Raw genomic sequence first — 20,854 nt, 5'->3', positions numbered from 1 at the left:
ATGGCTACCAGCAGCCCAGAGTCTACTTTAGTCTACTCTGTAGACTCTGGACGTGTGGACCAGCACTTAATTTTATGCCTGATGTGTAATCTGAAATTGTCCTTGCAAAAGAAATGCCTAGAGGTAGGTTATTAGAATGGGGAAAGATATAAAAACAAACAGATGGATGAAAGCAGTGGAAGATCCCCAATAACAGCTGTATCCCCCAAATCACAAGAAAAAGCCACTGGACTGAAACTGAACCTTCAAATACCAGTTTGAAAAGTACAGAAAGGTTATACCTGACTCAGAAAAGCTGAAAAATTGGTTTCTTTAAATCTCAGTCTACAAAATTTAAACTCTATTTTTGATGTTTATATCTTTAAGAAGGATATTTTAAAGTATTTGAGTAGAAAAATATCCACTATCAAAATCAGTTTCTACAGATAAGAAACAAGTTCTCTACCATGTAGCTTTCTACATGGAAAGATTTCTCATTGAGCACTAAAATAATAAATGTATTTTCTCAAAAACTATACGTGTCCAGCAGTGTATGTCAAAGTACAGTCATTAAACACAAAACCCTAAAAGGCAAATCCTTCCCGACTTGGATATTTCAGGTTTTTTCCAAGGTCTGTACTAGTTTGAGTTGCTGTTTTGCTTTTTAGCTGCTAAGTCGTGTCCCACTCTTTCGTGACCCCACAGACTGTAGCCCACCAGCCTCCTCTGCCCGTGGACTCCCCCAAGCAAGGATACTGCAGTGTGTTGTCATTTCCTCCTCTAGGGGATCCTCCAGACCCCAGGGATCAAATCTACACCCCTGCATTGGCAGGCGGACTTTCCCACCGGGCCACCGGGGAAGCCTGTACTAGTTTAAGGGAGGCATCTAATTGGGAAACTCATGGAAAAGTGTGCAAAGTGGTTATCCTGGAAGGATAGGGTTCTAAGGAAACTGTACTTTCTTCTGTATGAGGTTTGATATTTTCTAAGTTTTAGACAATAGACTGTGTTCATTTAGAAATCTTAAGAGTACTTATTTTAAACAGAGATTGTGTGTTGCTGGGCTGGAGAGGAAGCATCCTCCTCCCTCCCTCCTCCCCTGGTTTCCAGGCTGCTTCTTTCCCTTCCCCTTCTCACTCCACGCTTTTGGGCAGTCCTGGGCTTATTGCTCTTGGGATCCATCTCTGGGGCTCCTCATCTTATGCCCTTGATCCCAGCACATTCAACTGACTCTCTGTACCCTGACCGCCTCGATGACGCCTGAATGGTCAGCCAGCCTCCTGCACCGTCCAGCCCCTCGGTGGAATCCCTTAGGCACATCACTAGAACCCCTGAACTCCAATTTCGGAGCGGCATTCACCTGCCTCGCCCTACCTCTTTCTAAGGCAGTGTTCTCATCTCCACTCGCCGGAGCTGCCGTCCAGTGGGGGGACTTTGATGCGGAACCTCACCGTCCCTCTACGTCTGCCCTCAGCAATGCCATCAGTTCCTGCCTGTCCACCAACTACAGGGCTTTCTCCCGTCACCGTTGCCAGGGCCCCCAGATTGGTTTCCTAGACTTCGGGCTCATCTTCATTTGCCACCAACTTATTTCCTCCCAAGCCTGCCAGAGTGACTCCTTTAAAAAACCACCTCTGATCACGCCATTCCTCTCTGCCACGCCCTTTGATGGCCCCGGATTGCCCCTAGATGAATTCAGACGTCGTGGTCCAGTCAGCGAATTTCAGCCTCTGCAATCTCCTCTCCTCACGCTGGACTTCCTGAGCCGTCAGGTTATTAATTACTTGCTGTTTCTATAATGAGCCTCATGTTTTCAAACCCACGTTTTCAGGGAATGCAGCCCCTTTCCCAGAATGCCCTGCTTGACAAAACTCCCACTTCTTATTTCAGAACTCAGACCTATTGTCCCCTCCTCCGAAAAGACTTGTCTGAGCAGAGTTGGGACCCTCTCCAGGATTTATCACGCCCAAATAATTCCCTGCAGCCACTGTTCTCTGCTCCCCATCTAGAGCTCTTTAAAGGCAGATTTTTAAAAAAAAAAAATAATTCACTGTGCTGTTTCCAGCCTTGTTCATAGTGCCTGGCACATAGCTGACACTCAATAGACACGTATTGAGTGAATGAATGGCTGTTGTTGCTGCTCAGCCATTAAGTCCTGTCCAACTCCTTGCAACCCCATCGACTGCAGCATGCAAGCTCCCCTGTCCTTTACTATGTCCCAGAGTTTGCTCAGATTCATGTACATTGAGTAGTGACACCATCCAACCATCTCAGGGATTCTCAATACATGTTTAAGACTACAAGTAACTAGGTTCGGAAACCATTAAGGGGACAAATATGACCCCTTATTGTGCATTTCAGGACACACCATGTGTTTCCTGAGCAGCTGTCCCATATTTAAAGCATCTCAGGCCTAAGGTAATAATAAATGACATGGAAAGGCAACTAAATTTCAGACAGAATTGTTGGGCAGGACGGCCGCCCCCGAAGAGACTGAAAAGCTTAAGTCTTGAGGGTCACACAGGGCTCACGGGGTGACTGACTGCTAGCTGACTGTAGCCAAACTGTTCAGTCTTTTGGCCTCCGTTCCTTCATTTCTGAAACATGTCTGTAAGGTTTATAAATAAAATGCCTGCACTATGTGGCCATCTCTTTGGCTAGGGTGGGAACCTTAGAGAAACCAACATCCATTTGTAACCACTCTCAGCTTAAGAATTTCTTCTTCCCCGTAAACAGGTCATCTCATCTCAACCTTTTCCTTCAGATTCTCAGTTTCACTGAGTACGTTTTGTTGGGGACTTTTCTTCAAACAGCTCAGCACCTTTGCGTCACTTCTTGTCTCAATGCGGCATAGTTCCAGGCTGCTGGCATCGGTATTTCATTTTCCTTAACTTAATGTCAGCTATCTGCGATGCCTAGTTACACCTTTTGAAACGAAATCAATGTTTAGAAACAGTCACCAATAATCCTGAACCGGTGTTTATCGCTTAAAATCTGAAGATTCACTGAAAAAACCAGTAACACAGACGGAATGTCTCCGTCTCGCTATTTAACATTTTTTTTTCCTTTGAGACTGGTCTACTGTGCACTTAATTACCAATAATTGCCCACCAGGTATGAGATTATAAGAAGTAAATGTCAATAATTAGCAATCGTGTGAGACAGTTTAATTTTTTCCTTCGGAGAGATTTATTTCTAACTGTCTCTCTGGTGCGTAGCCGTTGAAATATTAGATAATGGATTTTTATTGATTTTTAGCTGAACACGGAAGAGGTATGAAATACATTTCCATAACTTTGATGGTCAGGAGACTCAGAGTATATTGATTGGATTGATGTAATACATGGGTTTGTTTAGAATATTCACGTCAGGAGAAGAGAAAGCACGTTTCGGCAGTTAGATGCCACGCTCCGCCCCAGAGGAGGAGGAAGACGAGGGGGAGCAGAGGATGAAGGCTGGGCGGGGGGGTGTTCGGGATCTGACGCCAGGCGTCAGCCTGACTGTGTGTTTCAAAGACCCGCTCATCACGCCCACTGCGCTGTCCTTCTGGGCAACCGGAATGCATCGCACAAACGCTCGGTAACCTTAGCCTCCTCCCCTTTAAGTGACCGAGGCCAGGAAGCAGCAATTGCCTCTTAATGCGTTTGTGGGAAGAGAGCTTAGGAGAGCGCACGACAGCTGAGCCTGACGGCAGTGCGGCCAGGGAGGCTGTCTCATCAGAGTCACTTTCAGAGAAATGGTCCTCCCAGTGAGGTGCCAAAGGTGTCCCAGGGGCCGAGTTCTGTCCACATCTTTTCTTCCCCAGAGACACCTGAAAAGCTCATTCAGAGGTGACTGGGGCCGGCCAGAAGTGCGGTGTTAAAGCATTTATCAGAGAGACGGTTTGGGCTGGATCGTTCAGGCCTCTTGTTGCTCAGTCGGGGAGTTGCGTCTGACTCTGCGACCCCATGGACGGTGGCCCGCCAGCCTCCTCTGCCCATGGGATTCTCCAGGCAAGAGTACTGGAGTGGGCTGCCGTGCCCTCCTCCAGGCGTCTTCCCGACCCCGGGGTTGAAGCTGCGTCTCCCGCACTGCAGGCAGATTTTTTACCACTAACGCCACCTCGGAGCCCACAGGTTTCAGACACGTGACTGTACCTTCTGTTCGCTGTGTCCTGTCTTAGGATTGGGCTTATCTCAATATGATGATTCCAGGCTCACGCGTGGTTCTATCTTTGTGAATCTTTTCTAGGAAAATGCACTTTCCCACAACTTCCAGAGGCACAAAGTAATAATGGACTTCGGTGTTGCCGAGTTCCTTGAAGATCTAGTTCAAGCCCTGAAGATGGGGTAGCGAGGTTCAGGGCTTCTTGGAGGCGTCTCTTGATACTTGCTGGCAGAACGGCTTCCCTTTGGTGTCCTTAAGTGTTGTCCCTTCCATGGGGTGCACAACCCCTCGGGCCTCTCTGGGGTTGGTCTGTCGTTCTCTGCCTCTGTGCCGAGTAACGCTGGAAGGCCAAGTCACACGATTCTGTGTGGAGATTCGGGAAAAAGAGAAAACGTCGTGGGACGTGTATGCTATCCTTAAAGCCTCCGATTTAGCTCTGGGTTGCCTGCTTTGATGACTTATCTTTATTTTCTCAGAAAGCGGGTTTTATTCTTTCCAAAGCCTTTAGGAGATAATAAAATAAGGATGGAAATAATAAGAATATATTTAGAAACCTAAAGTGACCCAATATCATCAGGGTTTAGTCATTTCAGAGGAACATATCCAAGAAATTCAGCCCAGAATTAAACTTGGGGAACAAAAATAATATCTTAAACATTTGTGGTAGACCAGGGCAGGGAGTATGATTGTTAAGATGGCTCTTCTAAGGGAAGTATCCCTGCATTGCATTAAATATTTTATTGTTGTTGCTCTTTAATCTCTCAGTCGCGTCCAACTTTTGTGACCCCATGGACTGTAGCCCACCAGGCTCCTCTGTCCATGGGATTCTCCAGGCAAGAATACTGGAGTGAGTTGCCATTCCCTTCTCTATGGGAATCTTCCCAGCCAAGGGATAGAACCCGATCTCGTGCATTGCAGGTGGGTTCTTTCCTGCTGAACCCCCAGGGGACCCCTTGAGGAATTCTCGTGACCACTGTTTCCCACAGCATAAAGGAGGCGATGCAGGTATAATGCTGTGATTGAATCAAAGACCTATCTGCTGACCTGTATGCTAAGTGGAGCGGCCCTGATGGATTTAACTAAAGTCAAATTTGAAAACACATGAACAAAAACATCTGTTGGAGTCCTTCCCTTTGCCTTCCTTCAGTTTTCCTGTGTCAGGAGGGGAAAAAGCAATAGACCCAAGGGCTCAGCGTCGGATGCTCGCTGCCTGGCCCTCCCCTGCTGTGGCTGTGCACACGTTGCCGTCTGGCCTCTCTGTTTGTTTTGAAATTTCCTACTGTTCATTATCGATTCCTTGTTTATGTGACTTCGCCTCTCATTGGACGATGATCCATACCTTTGGAAGCTGTCTGCAGCTTTCTATCTGAGTTGACTTACGTCAACAATCAGAAAACAAATTGCCACCTAATATTGTCTCAAGATGAACCAAGGATTAACATCTGGAAAGACAGTTCTGTGCGCAGCGTGTCAAGGTTGTCATCCCCCCCTGTTGTTTGTAGAAATGTACGAGCCCTGCACGCCAAGATGAGGCTCTAGGCGGTGGGAATAAATTACTCGGAGCCCGTCATCCTTTCTACCGGGAGGACCTGTGCCCTTGCTTTTTCTGCCCTGTGGTTGCAGCGGTGGCCCGTTTCCAGAGGTGTTTCCTTTCCCGTTGCTGGCCTGCTCCTTGGCCTCTGCCCTTACTGCATCTTCGGACCGTGCGGCCCAGCCTGTGGGCTCCACATGAGTTTGTTTTTCCACTAGCTGTTTCACGGTCACATTATTTCAAGATGTCTCACCATACCCTTGTCTTTCTTTTCTTCGCTTGCCCATGCATGCTGAGTCGCTTCAGTCATGTCTGGCTCTTTGCAACCTATGGACTGTAGCCTGCCAGGCTCTTCTATCCATGGGATTCTCCTGGCAAGAATTCTGGAGCACGTGGCCATGCCCTTCTCCAGGGGGTCTTCCCAACCCAGGGATCGAACTCAGATCTCATATGTCTGCCTTGGCAGGCGGTTCTTTACCACTGACACCACCTGGGAATAGTGTTTCTAATTTCCCTACTGGAACCTTCCATGGTGCCTACAATAGTCCTGGCTTCCTACCTATTGCCTTATTGTCATTACCAATGGTCTTCCCTTTCACACTGAAAAGGGAAAGTGTTGAAATGAAAATTATAGTGGAGGTGTCTCTACCCCCCAGATCATGATGTCTCTCAGATTTTATAACCATCTTCTGAGGATCTTTATTCCAGGTAAAGACTGATTTGATAGGTACTTAACTTAGATCCACCATCCTCTGCCATGTATGAAATCATAAAATGGAGCCAAGCTCTGAACCTAAGACTAAGTAAGTCCTAACGGGTGATTCTAAATGACAGACAGGGCGGGAGAAACATTTTCGAGCCTGCTAAACTTTTCTAGTCATTGCTGTTGACGCAGAAGCTGCTAATGGTTCTGGGCTTGGCAGCGTGATCACTGGTAGTGATCATGTAGTGATCACTTTATTTCCCTCTTTCCCCAACACATTTATTATATTTGCAGAGACTGCACCAAACACTGCTCATAGCATAAAGCTGTATCCATGAGGGTATCAGATAAATCCTCTACTGTTCATTCTGAGGGATGGAAGTAGAGTCACAAAAGACAGGTTCAATAATTAAATCTTGAAACAAACAAAAAAATCAGATACTATTAAGGCTTGGGGAAAAAAAAAAGTGATATGATAGAAGCTGAAAGCCACTATGGAGCATAGCTAAGGATGAGAGACCCAGGAAAGGTCCTCAGAGATGGAGGTGGCATTTAAGAAGAGCACCAAATGGTCCATCCCCTTACTTGTAGCTGGACAGGGCTCACCCATCATCACCTACATTTTTCAGACTTCCCTTTGGCTAGCGGTGGTGTGTGAATAAGTTCTAGTCAATAGTTTATAAGATGAAGCATCATGTGCAGCTTATGGAATGCAGCCTTAACGGGAGGCATGAGCCTCACTGTTTATCTTTTCTGTTTCCTTATTCTGCTGCTTAGAACAGAGCCTTGGCTCCCGGAGTTCAAGCAGCCATCATGCGGATCAGAGCCCAATGCGGAGTCTGATGAGAGGAAGGTCCTAGAAGGACCCCGGCTCCCTGGTTCTTCCCTATAGCTCCCTGGCTCTCTCCAGCTCTGCGCTGTGCTGAGCTTAGTCGTTCAGCCATGTCTGACTCTTTGCGGCCCCATGGACTGTAGCCCGCCAGGCTCCTCTGTCTGTGGAACTCTCCAAAGAAGAATACTGGAGTGGGTAGCCCTTCTCCAGAGGAACTTCCTGACCCAGGAATTGAACCGGGGTCTCCTGCATTGCAGGTGAGTTCTTTACCAGCTGAGCCTCCCGGGGAGCCCCCTGTTCAGCTCTTGATGCTTTAAATAAAAAATTGATGGTATTAAGCCACTGGCATTTCAACTTTTTTGCCACACTCAGTTATGTCTGATTAAAATAAGCGCTAACAGCCCCAAATGCAGAACACTCTTGCAATGCATCATGTCACCAGGCCAGCAACTCAGAGGAGATTATCTGGGGTCAGAGACTTGGACCTGAGCTCAGGAGAGGATTCCGGTGGGGTGGGCTGGGGGCAACAGTATTTTGAAGACTCTAAGACAAGAAAGAACACATATCATCAAAAAGCCCAAAACTGTGGCTTGAGCAGAGGAAACCCGTGGTTAGCAGGAGCCTGGAGAAGCCGGCAGGGCCAGATTATCCGTGACCTTGGAGGCCATGGAGCAAATGTTGATCTTTATTCTAAAATAAAATGGGAAGCTACTCCAGAGTTGTATGCAGGTATTTTGGCGATCAGATTGGGGCGTTTAAAATATCACACTTATCGCTGTAGGAGAACTTACTGGACTTGAACAAGAATGGGCAGAAGAAGACCATCTAGGAAGTTAGTTGGGTCACGTTTGGTCCATGGGCCGGGGGCGGGGCCAGGAGGTGGCATGGGAGGGTCAGCAAGAGGGCGGGGCTCCTGGCTTCATCTGAATTTCCCTTGGATGGGAATGGCCTTCTCTGTTCCCTGCACATCTCCGTCTGTAGCGTGCCTACTGTCTTCTTTCCATCTTTGCATTTTCTCTCCCATGCAGCAGAGTGCCTTGCTCACAGTAGGTTCTCAATGCATATTTACTGATTTAGTTAAAGGGTGGGTGAAGAAAGCACGGTTGTAAAATTCTCCCCAAAGAAACCCAAGGATGCTCACAGATCTTGCTGCAAAGCTCCTGGGAGCCGTTTTTCTTTGCTGACTCTGTCGATGTTGGTCGCTATGGCAGCATCGTCTGGAAGAGGGGTCTGATGTTGCAAGCCCGTTTGCCTATGAAAACACCTCCTGTTGCAGAGCTGTCAACATGAGCAACAAGGATGGTGCAATCCTGGCGCTTTGGCAAATGGAATTTCTGGAGGGAAAAAAAGAAAAAAGCACAACTTTAACCCACTTGCTCTTTTGCAACCGTGTAGCAATATCTGTAGGAAGCAAGTGGCTTTTCTCCTTTGGTAATAAAGTAGGTTGAAGTAACAAGGTTTGAGTAACAAATGATTTCGCTCTGTCTGGTTAATTATTATGGGTGGTTTATCCCTGGAATGAATGCTCTTTGCAAGTATCAAGAAATGAAAATGGGAACAGAAAACTCCATCCTGTATTCTGAGAATTGCTAGGGGCTGGGTGAACCAAATGTTCCGTCTGTAACAGTGTCGTCCCTGGGCAGTGTGGGCTTTCAGGGTGAGACATCCAAACCACAGAAGCTCAGGATAAGACAGGGCCACTTTCAGAAAGGCCCCCAGTGTGATGTCAGCGTGACCCACCAGACAGAGATAAAGGAGGGTGCACAGACCACCACCGGGGGCTGCTGCAAACCATGTCCTCACAAGATCTCAGAAGGAGCCCACTTTTAGGGGCTCCTTCAGCACCCATCAGCACGTTCATGGAAGAGAAAAGTCAGTGACCCTGCTAAACTCTCACAGTGACCCCGAAAGAGGCTGACACTGCAGAGCCCCAAGGGTCAAAGACACCCACCAGAGGCCTCGGAGCAACCTGGGGGGTGGGGGGTGGCGTTTCCTCCCAGCAGGCCACTTGGTTTTCTGCTTATGCATAATTGGTGACAGCTCATCAGGAATCACTCCGACTTCAATACTTCCTGGAACCAGGTAAAATGCACTAGTTAAGAAGAAAACGCACAAATGTATGTGTTCTCTCTCTTTTCCACACACACGTGCACACACATACACAGCTTATCCCCAATCCATACATTTGGGGAAGTCACAATGTCTGAATCACGCAGTGTCCAGCTATTAATCAGCAAATTTAAATAACTGAAAACATCAGAATAATTGTCATCCAGTGAAACGAACAACCTCTGAAAGACAATCGCTCCATTTGGAGGCTATATTATGGCTTTTTTTCACTGCATGCTTGCTTTGGTTCTAAATCTCATCTTGTGAATGTCAGAATTCATCCTTTGTCATTTAAAAAAGAATGTGTAACTAAGCAGATGCAGTTCCCCTTTTTTTTGGTCACAAATTTTATTATTATTATTATTATTATTATTTTTTACTTTATTTTACTTTACAATACTGTATTGGTTTTGCCATACATTGACATGAATCCATCACGGTGTATACGAGCTCCCAATCCTGAATCTCCCTCCCACCTCCCACCCCATATCATCTCTCTGGATCATCCCCATGCCCCAGCCCCAAGCATCCTGTATCCTGTATCGAACATAGACTGGCACTTCGTTTCTTACATGATAGTATACGTGTTTCAATGCCATTCTCCCAAATCATCCCACCCTCTCCCTCTCCCTCAGAGTCCAAAAGTCCGTTCTATACATCTGTGTCTCTTTTGCTGTCTCGCATCCAAGGTCATCATTACAAATGGCCTATAAACTCACTGCAGCAAATGTACACAACACACAAGAATAAGAATACTGGAGACGCTATTTTGAAGACTTTGCTTCACATTCTGGGTTTTCTGAAACGTGCACCTGGGGACTGGCTGAGATGACAGTGAACTTTGATTGAACACGTGTCAGGCATTATTGTGATATTGTACCGGCACCAACTCAGCTCTTTATCCACTTCTGCGTGACTTTGAATTTTCTTATTATGACTTTCAGACGTTCTTCTGAATATTCTTTTCTATATCTTTAAAAATTCTTAGTAAACATAATTTTTAACGCCTGTGCCTTTTATGGGGTAGATATATCAGGGCAGGTTTGTGTCATGCAGACCAGTAATGTTTCCAGTTTTCCATTAATGTGAATAATGTGAACACTGTCGTTTACTATAACTGTATTACAAATATTATTCTGATGAAAAATCACAAGTTATTTTTTATATAAATCCTCAAATGTGTTTCTGATTGTGGAATTAAAATAGATTCCCAGAAGCAAAATGCTGGCTCAAAGTCTTGGAATATTTTCTATATATAGTATTTTTAAAAGGGAATTTTCACAGCAGAAGGTATTTCAGTTTGACCAGATTGGCTAAAGTGCAAGGCCTGAATATCAGTTAATTACTCAGTTTCTCCCCAAACAGGGGAAGTGGGTGATTTGGAGCCCCTGGTGGGCTGGATATTTGCTTCTAATCCTGTTCTGGTTTTATTCAAATTCCCTAAGGAAAGTCGAAGAGAGCACACACAGTGCTCAGTGTTCCAGCGATTTCTGATGACTGGGGCAAGGGGGCCCAGGCTTCCACGGTGAGCCCCCAGAAAGGCATCCCGCTGGCGGGGCCTCGTGGGAGCCTGGACGGGACGCCTGGGAGCCGGGCTTGGGCGTCTGGGGCGCAGTCAGCCCCGCCTCACGCTCTATGCCAGAGGACAGGGTTTCCAGGTCCGCCCCCCTCAGAGCACGCTGGCGCCAGCAGCGCTGGTCAGGCCCCGGGGAGCATCTCTGAGTCATCGCGCCTTTGAAGCCTCATCTGCGCCTTCCACCGAGAGAGACCAGGTTCGGGGTCCACGTGCAAAGCCGCCGGCTTCCTGCATTGCTGACGCCATCTTCCTTTTCTGCTGCTCTTCCTTGAAAGTCAGGACCGTGCTTAAAATAGAAATGAGTCAACTTGATATAGATGCAGCGCAACCGAGTGAGTCTTCACACGGGAACCGAGACCAAAAGGAAATGAGATGGATGTTCATACACAGAAGCCGGTTTGTTCACTGCGTCCCACGTCGCGCGGACGAAAGCCTCCCGAGATAGTGGAGTGGTACTGAGAGCGCATCCCCGGAACGTGAATCGAGTGCCTATAACGGCGATGGAGGAGGAAGTGGCTCTGTGATTCAGAGTGTGACGGGCCCTCGGATAAGCTCTGGAAACTTTACTCTGAGCTCATCATTAAGTGATAGAAGTGCTGGCAAGATTTTGGATGCAGTGAGCTATTTTGCATATTCGGTGACTGAGCCAGACCGTGCACATCAAAACTCAACTCGCTCTATGAGAAGAAAAACACTTGATTTTAATAGATTTATTGGCACGCGATTAGCAATCACAAAATGCACATATTTAAAGTGTGCAGCTTGCTAAGATCTGGCCGAGTGCACACCGGTCGCCACCCCTCAGTGAAGCTGATGCAGGTCCATCATCTCCAAAGCTTCCTCCTGATCCTATGTCATTCCTTCCCACCCGACCCCCCACCCTCCTGCCCCAGCAAGTACTGTTCAGTGTTCCATGCTTATTGATTGAACTATTGAAATGTTATGGAAAGGACCAAAAGTAGCCGTTCATCCGCTGCTTTAAGAGTAAATAATACCCTAAACAACACGTGTTTAAACAATAAGGATGGTTGATGCTATAGAAAACCCATCAATCATCTTGGGCGCCGGAGAAGTCCAGTTGATTGCTCCATGAAACATCGCAGTGTTCTGAAACTCGGGAACCTGAGTTTCCTAACCCTGTCAGGACGTCCTCTTGACTCTTACTGGAACTTAGTGACCATTGTGTTTGGCTGTTCTCAGACGTTATTATAATAACCTGCTAGATTCTTTCCAGGGATCGCTTTGAATCCACCCACCTGCCCTTTGCCTTGCGGGAGTCTCGTTTCCTTGGGGGTTTGAAATGCTGTTTGCTCACTTTTGTTTTCTGCCGTCCTCCCTTGTGCTCTGTTTTTCCAAGACCACGAAGAAGCCGCAGCGATCACCCTTACAGAAGTTCTCTGGCCCCTGAGACTTCATCGCGGGAGCTCACAGCTTGTGTCCCTGCTTCTCCCACGGTGGGTCTCTAGTCTCCTGATGTGGCGCTGAGCCGCTGGCCTCCTGTGGGTCTCAGCACGCCATTATTTCCAAGATTATCCTCAGGACAGACAAAGAGGGAGAAAGAAAGAGAGAAACGAAGGAAGGCACGAGGGGGAAGGAAGGGAGGGAGGAAGGGAGGAAGAGAGAGCTGCCGTGCTGAGCACTCGACGCCATCGCCTCACTGGCAGGTGCTACTGTCTCTCACTGGCCAGGGGCCACTCTGAGGCACGAGAGTCTGGGCCTGGCTTTCCAGACTCTCAAACACATCCTTTAAATCTCTTCCAGCTCTTCTCGGCCGTGCTATTCTTCTCCTGCATTTTCTGCTTTATTGGGCCCCTTAACCAGCTCTGCGCTCTCAGCAGCTCCCCACGTGACTGCTCCTCACTAAAAGATTCCCACTCTTCACAGCTCTGCCCTGCAGTCCATGGCGGCGACCTAGAACTTTCAGCAGCATTCCAGCCTCATTCAACTCGCGCCCAGGCCCTTTGTCTCTGTCTTATTTTGTCCCTGAAAAAATAGCAGTTTGGGTTGTGGTTGCTCCGGCTCAGCTGGGGCTGGGCAGCGGAAGGCCTGCAGGACGGAGAGGGGTCAGGCGCTGTGAGCATCTGGGGTGGAGAAAGGGTTTTCTGGAGCCACTCCCTTTCCTAGCGCAGGGGCTAGGTTTCAGTTTACAGAGGGACACGTTGAACAAAGGCCACAGTCTATGAAGCCCGCGTGTATTCCTCACCACAGCCACCCAGGCGCTCTGGGACCCCATGCAAACGTGCAGTGGCCTCTGGAGAGGAACTCACGGTGAATATTTAAGAAACAGCAGTAACAGAAACAAGAACAGAAGCACCGCCGGCTGGCAGAGCCCAAAGCTCAAAAGTCTCAAGGCTCTTCTGCATTTTGAGACCTTCTCCAACAACACGAACATTCTGCTTGGTGAGTCGGTAAGAACGCTCGCCCTTTGACGCAGTGAATCCCTGTCTTTGTCAGACTGGGGGGCTGCCATGGTGGAGAGAGTCCGTGATCTGAATTTCTCCAACCAGGTGAAACCTAACAAGCACGTGGCTGGGGTCAATGTTGGGTGAACACCCAGGATTACCGGACAGATGTTAGCCTCCACCTGGCTGGGTGCTCACAGAATCCCCTTTATCCCCTGAAGAATTGCTAAAACCAGCAATTAGGAACAGTAAACGCCAGTACTTTGCCTTGAGGGGACTGGGAGCTTCAAGGCAAAATAGCTAAGAGATGTGAAATCTGTCATTAAACACAGCCTTGGTCTTAAATGTCCAGAACCCTCTCCTTGCCCTTGAGTTTTGGCAACAACTTCTTTCTGAATTTCTCTGCCTCTGTTTAACAGTTTGTTTTCTTAGGGAATAAGCTCTGTAAGCAACCAGTTGTTTTTCATTCCCGTGTTGTTCTTCCAGCTCTCTTAATTGGATAAATGAACATATGGCTTGACTTTTAACCTGATTTTCCTTGCGCTTAAACCAAAAGAGGGTACCACCATTTGTGTGTGTTCTGTGCACTGGTTTATTATCAGTTCCAAGGACCTTACCAGTATGACCTGGGAGATTCTACAAAATGAGAAAAATTGCTCTCACCCTTTGCCGTACCTAAAATCAATGGTACGACGAGGGTAAAATGGAATATGATATGCCAGACAGTACTGTCTTTACTGAAAGACTGCTTGCAGTGGTATTTTGGACAGGGAGAGTTTACTAAGTATCTTTTGCTGAAAACTTTTCGTAGTACAAATTATGTTATTCATGGTGGTTAAGCTCTGTAGTCACCATGAACACAAAATTAGTGAATTTCAGGAATACTTAAGAACCATCATTCCTGTAGAAAACAGTTCCTGCAAGCTTCTGCTTATGACATTTTCACCAGCCAACTGATTCCTACCTTTGTTTTATGTACGTTTCTGTTTAAAGGTACCTTATTTAACAGACACCGATGGTTCAATAATGATAAGGTTGAACTCGTGGTCAACCGCCTTGTAATTCAGTCCCAAACAAAGCTGAACTGGCAAAGGTTTTCTCCGCAAGGCTTGTCCCAGCCTTCTCATACTTAGGGAGAGCAGACAGCACTCCAGGGCCACACTTGAGAGCCGTTTTAAGCAGCAACATCACCCAGAAAAGCACATGACGTGGAAAGTGTGGTGCTAAATGCCGTGAAAGGACCCCGGTCTCCAGTCTGAGGGCTGGTGCGGGAGGGCAGCTCCGTTCAGACCAGTCACTCAGTGGTGTCCGACTCTTTGTGACCCCATGGACTGCAGCACGCCCGGCCTCCCTGTCCATCACCAACTCCCGGAGTTCACTCAAACCCATGTCCATCGAGTTGGTGATGCCATCCAGCCATCTCATCCTCTGTCGCCCCCTTCTCCTCCCACCTTCAATCTTTCCCAGCATCAGGGTATTTCTCAGTCAGTCAGTTCTTCGAATCAGGTGGCCAAATATTGGAGTTTCAGTTTCAGCGTCAGTCCTTCCAATGAATATTCAAGACTGATCTCCTTTAGGATGGACTGGTTGGATCTCCTTGCAGTCTAAGGGACTCTCAAGAGTCTCCTCCGACACCACAGTTCAAAAAAGGCAGGGTGTCCCTTGTGTGTTCTCACCTGGGAACACGCCCGCCAGGCCCACTTCAGATTTTTCAACTACGTCCATGTCCGTAAGTGAGTGAGTAACACAGTATTGGGGGTTACAGAGAAGTGTAATGGGCTGATCTATTTGCAGATACGGAATCCATGGCTAATGAGGACCAGCTGTGCTTCTGGAAGACTCACTGAGGGCATCTGTATTCTTCCTGTACTAATATATATTTTTTTGCCAATACTGATTATCTCACTTCTGACTATTCCAGCCTTCCTGACTTAACTTTCTCTTCTTAAAAAATTTTGTGGAACTAAAAAAAAAAATTTTTTTTTTCTGGTTCCTTATTCTCCACACCCAGCCTTCAATTCAGAACGATTGCATTTTGGTTGTTTGTGTAAACATTGATGGGAAAGGATGCTCAGAGGTTGCTGTGGGTGTGCCCCTCCCCCAGCTTGCATCCCCATACCTCGACATCCCCCAGCTCACCCCAAGTACAGGTGCAGACACACGGGAGGCTGGCTGAGTCTTTTTGCCCGTAGACATCCTCTGTCCAGAGGAATACGCTACATCCCCAGAGGGCAGAGCAGGGAAGGGGCGGACAAGGCGCCTGAGACGCGATCAGATGCCCAGCTCCTCACCCCTCAGTGGAGGATTCTGGGGCCTCTCCCCAGCAGGACTTGGCCCCCCTGGCCCCAGGACTCACCTGCACCCTCCCACCTCCTCATGACACCCTGTGGCTTGCCTCTGGGACTGAGCCCGTTTCAGGCACTGAAATGCCAGGGTTCCTGCATCGCAGGCAGATTCTTTCAGATCCGCCAGAGAAGCTCTCTCAGTAACAACCTTTATGCAAATCCTTAACGCAGGTTCCTTAATGCAATGCCCCTAAGGTAACTCATACAAGGTGGAAACACTTTTGGGGTGGGGTGAGAATCTTAAGGAAAGATTTGCATTTCTGTGTGATGGTTTGAGCTGAGAGACACCAGAGGGCCCAGTGGAGAGGCTGCCCTCCGCACCTGGCCTCAGCTCCCACGAGACCCTGGCCTCCGTTCCCACTGCCGAGTTCCCTGGTGCCCTTGGAAGTTTCCTGGGCTGCGCTCACAGATCCCTGCGAACTGGTGCAGGGAAGGCAGGGAAAGCCTTTCTTTCGCCACGTGGACGGCCAGGAGCCTAGAGTACAGGTGCTGGCAGGGTCGTGAAGGCTCTGACGGCCTGTCCCTTGGGCTCCGGGGTGGCCAGCAGTCTTGGGTGTCCCCTGGGCCACGGACACATGACTCCAGGGTCCGTGTCATTACCTGCCAGTGTCCATGTCGCTGCCCTTCTTCCTATAGAGACACCAGCTGCTGGACTCGGGCCCACCCTAGGACCTCATCTTACCTGCATTCCACCCGCAAAGTCCCTGTTTCCAAATCAGGTCCCGTGCACGGAGGGCTGGGGCGTGAGCACGCCTTCTGAGGACACCCTTCAGCTGGGAACCATGCCCGACTCCCTGGACTATGAAATGCAGGCGCTGGGCGGCAAGACGATCTCCGAGCTCCACTCTAAATCATGCAGTCACAGGATTCAGGCGTCAACGGTAAGTGTTGCTACCGCTTTCGTGGCTGATGTTTCTCTTCCTCTCTCCCTTTCCCATTATAACCACAGTAGAAATCAGACTGTTGCTGTTTAGGCGCCAAGTCGTGTCCGACTCTTGCGACCCCAGTGGACTGTGGCCCGCCAGGCTCCTCTGTCCATGGAATTTTCCAGGCAAGAATCCTGGAGTGGGTAGCCGCTGCCTTCTCCAGGGCATCTTCCCGACCAGGGCTGGAACCAGAGTCCCTTGCACTAGCAGGCAGATTCTTTACCTCTGAGCCACCAGGGAAGCCCAGATATCATATTACAGTTCCTCTAAAAAGAAAAACGCATATCACCTCACATTAAAATATAGAAAAAAGAAAGCATACATCAAATTGACGTCTCTTCCAATAATTACATTCTCATCTCTAAGCATTTAACTTTCGAATTCAACTTCAGATACTCACTGAACATTTATAAAATATTTTGAAAGACTGGGTGAAGGTAACAATTAGTCATGACACAGATTTCCTGAAAGACCATTATGTTACTTCTGATCCCTCGCTCAGGTACAACGTGTTACAAATTTAATGTCAGAATGTTATCTGCCCAGGACTCCAGTAGTTTGCAAGGTTAAGGGTGCCTTCCCCACAGCTTAACTGCTCCTGCCAGGGAAGGGATGAATAGAACTGACTGTATTTTATTTTTCTCTAAGCTGTAGTGTGTTTTCTGCACGACGGGGGACCGGATATGAGAACAACAGGTATGAATCATATCATTAACCCCAGGGAGCAAAGTTTGAATGAGTCTGCTCTCCTGGAAGGCTGGTTTTTCTTTTTTTTAATTCTGTTTATTTTTCGAGATTTTCACTTTTTAAAAAGATGCTCTGTTTACGCTATAGCCACCAATGGAAATAAAAGCAAATTATCCTTGGAAGGAGGTAGGAAGTATTTGTAGCGCTGTGCAGTGGGGCCCCCAGTGTGTCCACTGCGAGGAGAGACGACGCCCGGCCCAAGGGGCTGATGGAAGCTACGTGGCCACCGAGCCCTGCCCCAGTGATGTCTCCCGGGTCTGAGGACAGGAAGTCACGTGTGGTGTCATTTTCAGCTGCAAAGGGAGGCAGATGCTCCCAGATCGCTATCGTGGTCCAGTGTCAAAGGGGTCTCGTGATCTTACCAGGCGTCTTTAACCAAAGATAACAGCGGAAGTTTTATCCATTGGGACCTGACAGGGGCCTCCAAGGCCTCTTCCCTTGTCTCAGTCAGAGGGGTGAATGTAGGCTCAGCAGGCGACGGGATTCCTTTTTTAAAAAAATAGTTTTATTTATTTATTCCATTTACTTTGGGCTGCGCTGGATCTTCGCCGCTGTGTGGCTAGGCTTTAGTTGCCACGAGCGAGGGCGCCTCTCTGCTGAAGAGTCCAGGCTTCTCACTGCGATGCCTTCTCTGGGCGTGGCTCCCAGGCTCTGGATCACAGGCTCACTAGCTGTGGTACCTGGCTTAGTTTCCGTGAGATCTTCCTGGATCAGGGATCTGACCTCCGTCTCCTGCATTGGCAGGCGAATTCTTTCCCAGTGAAGAAAGAGGCCCTGGGGTTCTTAGCTATTTGGAAACCTCCTTCAGCTGAAAGCCAGGACCATCACTTTGATCTGATTATATTGTTTGTTGGGGTCACGTGGAGAATGAGCAGACAGCAGCAGTAACCCTTCTGGCCTCTCCTGACTTGAATGGAGAGTCAAGCGGTTGATCCGTTCATGTGCTGACGAAGAAGCTGGTCAGCATCCTGCCGTTTCACGAGGCTCATAAGCTGTCTTCTCAAGATGAACAGTTATATACGAGGAGTCTCAATGCATGATGAATGCGACTCTCGCCTTTAGAGGTTACCCAGGCAGTCAGGTAGAGAATTGAGGTGATCTGCTCTGAAAGACAAAAGGGGAAATTTCCTTTCTGCATGAACAGCATAGTAGGCCTAATCTTTCACGTCACACCGTGGTCGCACAGGAAGGTGGACACTGCCAACGGGAAGCCTTCCAGGCTTTCACTGGTATTTTTCCCAAGTGCCTCAACCATCAGACCATATTAGTGTTTCCTGGGCACATGCAATGCGATTGGAATGTTGTAAGAGCCTTCTCCGTTCCCTGCAAAGTCATTTTCTACAGGTATTTCCCCAGGTAGCAGAACATGGTCTTATTGCCACATGCCCAGAAAGTGAGAAAGTAGCAGCGTTTTGCACACTATACATTTTAAGAGCTGGAGGTTTAATGACATCCCTGAGGTCACCCCAGGGCAGGAACGGTGGATACTGTTTGCTTAGTCTCCAGACTCACTGCTCACACGACTGCCCACACGGGGAACCCAAAAAGCCGTGGTTTTAACTCAACTAGATTCAGAGGGCGTCTGGCTCCCCGAGCTCTGGGCCCAAAGTCAGAGACACATGCCTTTCTCAGGCAATTGGAAACATTTCAGTCTCTTGCATCAGGTTCCTTAACATGTATCCCTTCATCACTCAGCTATGCCGGGGACTTGTCTGGGTGAGAACACATTCAGAAGAACAGCGGTGTGCTGGGACCCCAGTTCTCAGCCTCATTTTGCAGGTCTCACCAACCCAGCACAGAAGGCCCCTTATCAACACGTTTCCATTTTTCTTGCAAGGAGGGTTTTCGGTAAGAGAAAACAGGCCAATAGCCTGATTTAATAAGAAATAACAGTACATTTTTCAGGTCCAGCTTTGGGTCATGCAAGCCTTCCAGCCAGGACTGGAAAATGGGCCGACCTCCAGCACCTGCTCTTAAATGTCCCAGAGCCCGGAGCTGCGTTGAACGGACACACCAAGGACGTAAACGGGATGCCCGGTGTGCTGATTTGAATCCCCCAAATCTGGAGGTTCATCATTCCCAGAGTCTCGTATCATGTCGTGTGTGCAGTGAGCTTCTCTTCAAAGAGCCCTTAAACATTCACTAACCAGACAGCGTGTTCCTGCCGCACTCTCAAGTCCAGTTCACAGCTGCATCAGGCTTGTGGCGCCGAAGGAAGGCGTCCAGGACGCTTGTGGCATGCACAGAGCGGAGAGAGGCGCGTCGCCACGTGGCCCCGGTCCCCACAGGAGCGCACGCAGGGAGCCCTGTGCAGAGAGGGAAAGAGCCACACGCGGCTGCGGAGCTCCGGAGAGGGCCTGCAGACAGAGACGACGTGCTTTGCCTCTTTCATAATTAGCCCCTGTGAACATGTACCGCTGCTATTGCTGCTAAGTCGCTTCAGTCGTGTCCGACTCTCAGCGACCCCCTGGACTGCAGCCCACCAGGCTCCTCCGTCCATGGGATTTTCCAGGCAAGAGTATTGGAGTGGGGTGCCCCTGTGAACATGTAAGGAGTGGTTTTATTTTGTGTGGGAAAAAACCCAACAAAACTATGCTGTTCATGGGACGGTTCATTTATTTGTGAGGCAGGCACCAGTTGGGTTGGAGGCGGCCTGGGGATGCTGCTGGCGACTGAAGCCAGGGATGAGGAGGTCACACCCTGCAGGCTGTGGTGGCAGGTGGAGAGGACCCAGGCCCGGGAGACACAGGAGCGGGTGTGGCTTTATTTGAGGGGAGCTGGTGCAGTCAGAGGCCCAGGTGTGGGGGCCGCTGAGAGCTGCCCAGGGCCCTGGGGGGCAGGGGATTGTCCCCCACCGCTGGGGGTCCCTGCCTGGGAACTGCTGCCCCTGGACAGAGCGGCCTCAGCCGGGGTCAGCCCTGCCTGCTGGCAGCCTCCTGCCTCAGTCCGCTGCTGCGGCTCTAACAGCGAGGTCTCAGGCCGGGGCGGGCACCACCCGGGCTTAAATTCACACACCTCCAGAGGCTGGGAGTCTGACGTGGGGGTGACAGTGTGGCGGGGTCCTGAGCTCGGAGGTCAGGGGGATCGTGTGGTGGGTTTCTGCTGCAAGCCCCCCCGCAGCCCCGGGTGCCCCACTCCTGACTTCACACTGTGTCTGCACGTTGCAGAAAGGTGGCAGGGGCTCTGGGTTCCCTTTACAGGGGCCCTGCCTCAGGGCATGGGGCTCGACCTCCCCAACCTGCTTGTCTCCCCAAGGACCGACTCTCTCATTCCACCACCAGGAGGTGAGGATCTCAACGAGTGTACTCTGAGAAGACAGGAGCGTTCAGTGTACACACCTCTGTCCAACGGCTGGTCAAGGCGGGCATGCACACTTTGCCCCTGTTGCTCACCTCCTGACCGTCACCCAGCCCCATCCCAACCACCACTGAGCCCCATCCCAACCACCACTGAGCCCCATCCCAACCACCACTGAGCCCCATCCCAACCATCACCCAGCCCCCTCCTGACCGTCACCCAGCCCTGTCATGACCATCACTCACCCCCCTCCTGACCATC

At 49.1% G+C, this 20,854-nt stretch overlaps 1 long non-coding RNA gene across 2 annotated transcripts; it reads left to right on the top strand.

Moving 5' to 3' along the window:
- The first annotated feature begins 12,847 nt into the window (after positions 1–12,847).
- LOC105607413 (uncharacterized) lies at positions 12,848–19,889 on the top strand. Of its 2 annotated transcripts, XR_009595158.1 has the most exons (4): positions 12,848–13,276; positions 16,260–16,504; positions 17,198–17,245; positions 19,202–19,889. It is a non-coding gene; the product is annotated as an uncharacterized LOC105607413 (long non-coding RNA). The 2 variants fall into 2 exon arrangements; XR_003590512.3 differs by having other exon boundaries at positions 12,848–16,504.
- Positions 19,890–20,854: the final 965 nt, after the last annotated feature.

Source organism: Ovis aries, chromosome 10, assembly GCF_016772045.2.
Source record: "Ovis aries strain OAR_USU_Benz2616 breed Rambouillet chromosome 10, ARS-UI_Ramb_v3.0, whole genome shotgun sequence".
Classification (NCBI taxonomy): domain Eukaryota; kingdom Metazoa; phylum Chordata; class Mammalia; order Artiodactyla; family Bovidae; genus Ovis; species Ovis aries.
The sequence above is the reverse complement of the archived record's forward strand: the minus strand, read 5'-3'. Positions and strand labels throughout refer to the sequence as shown.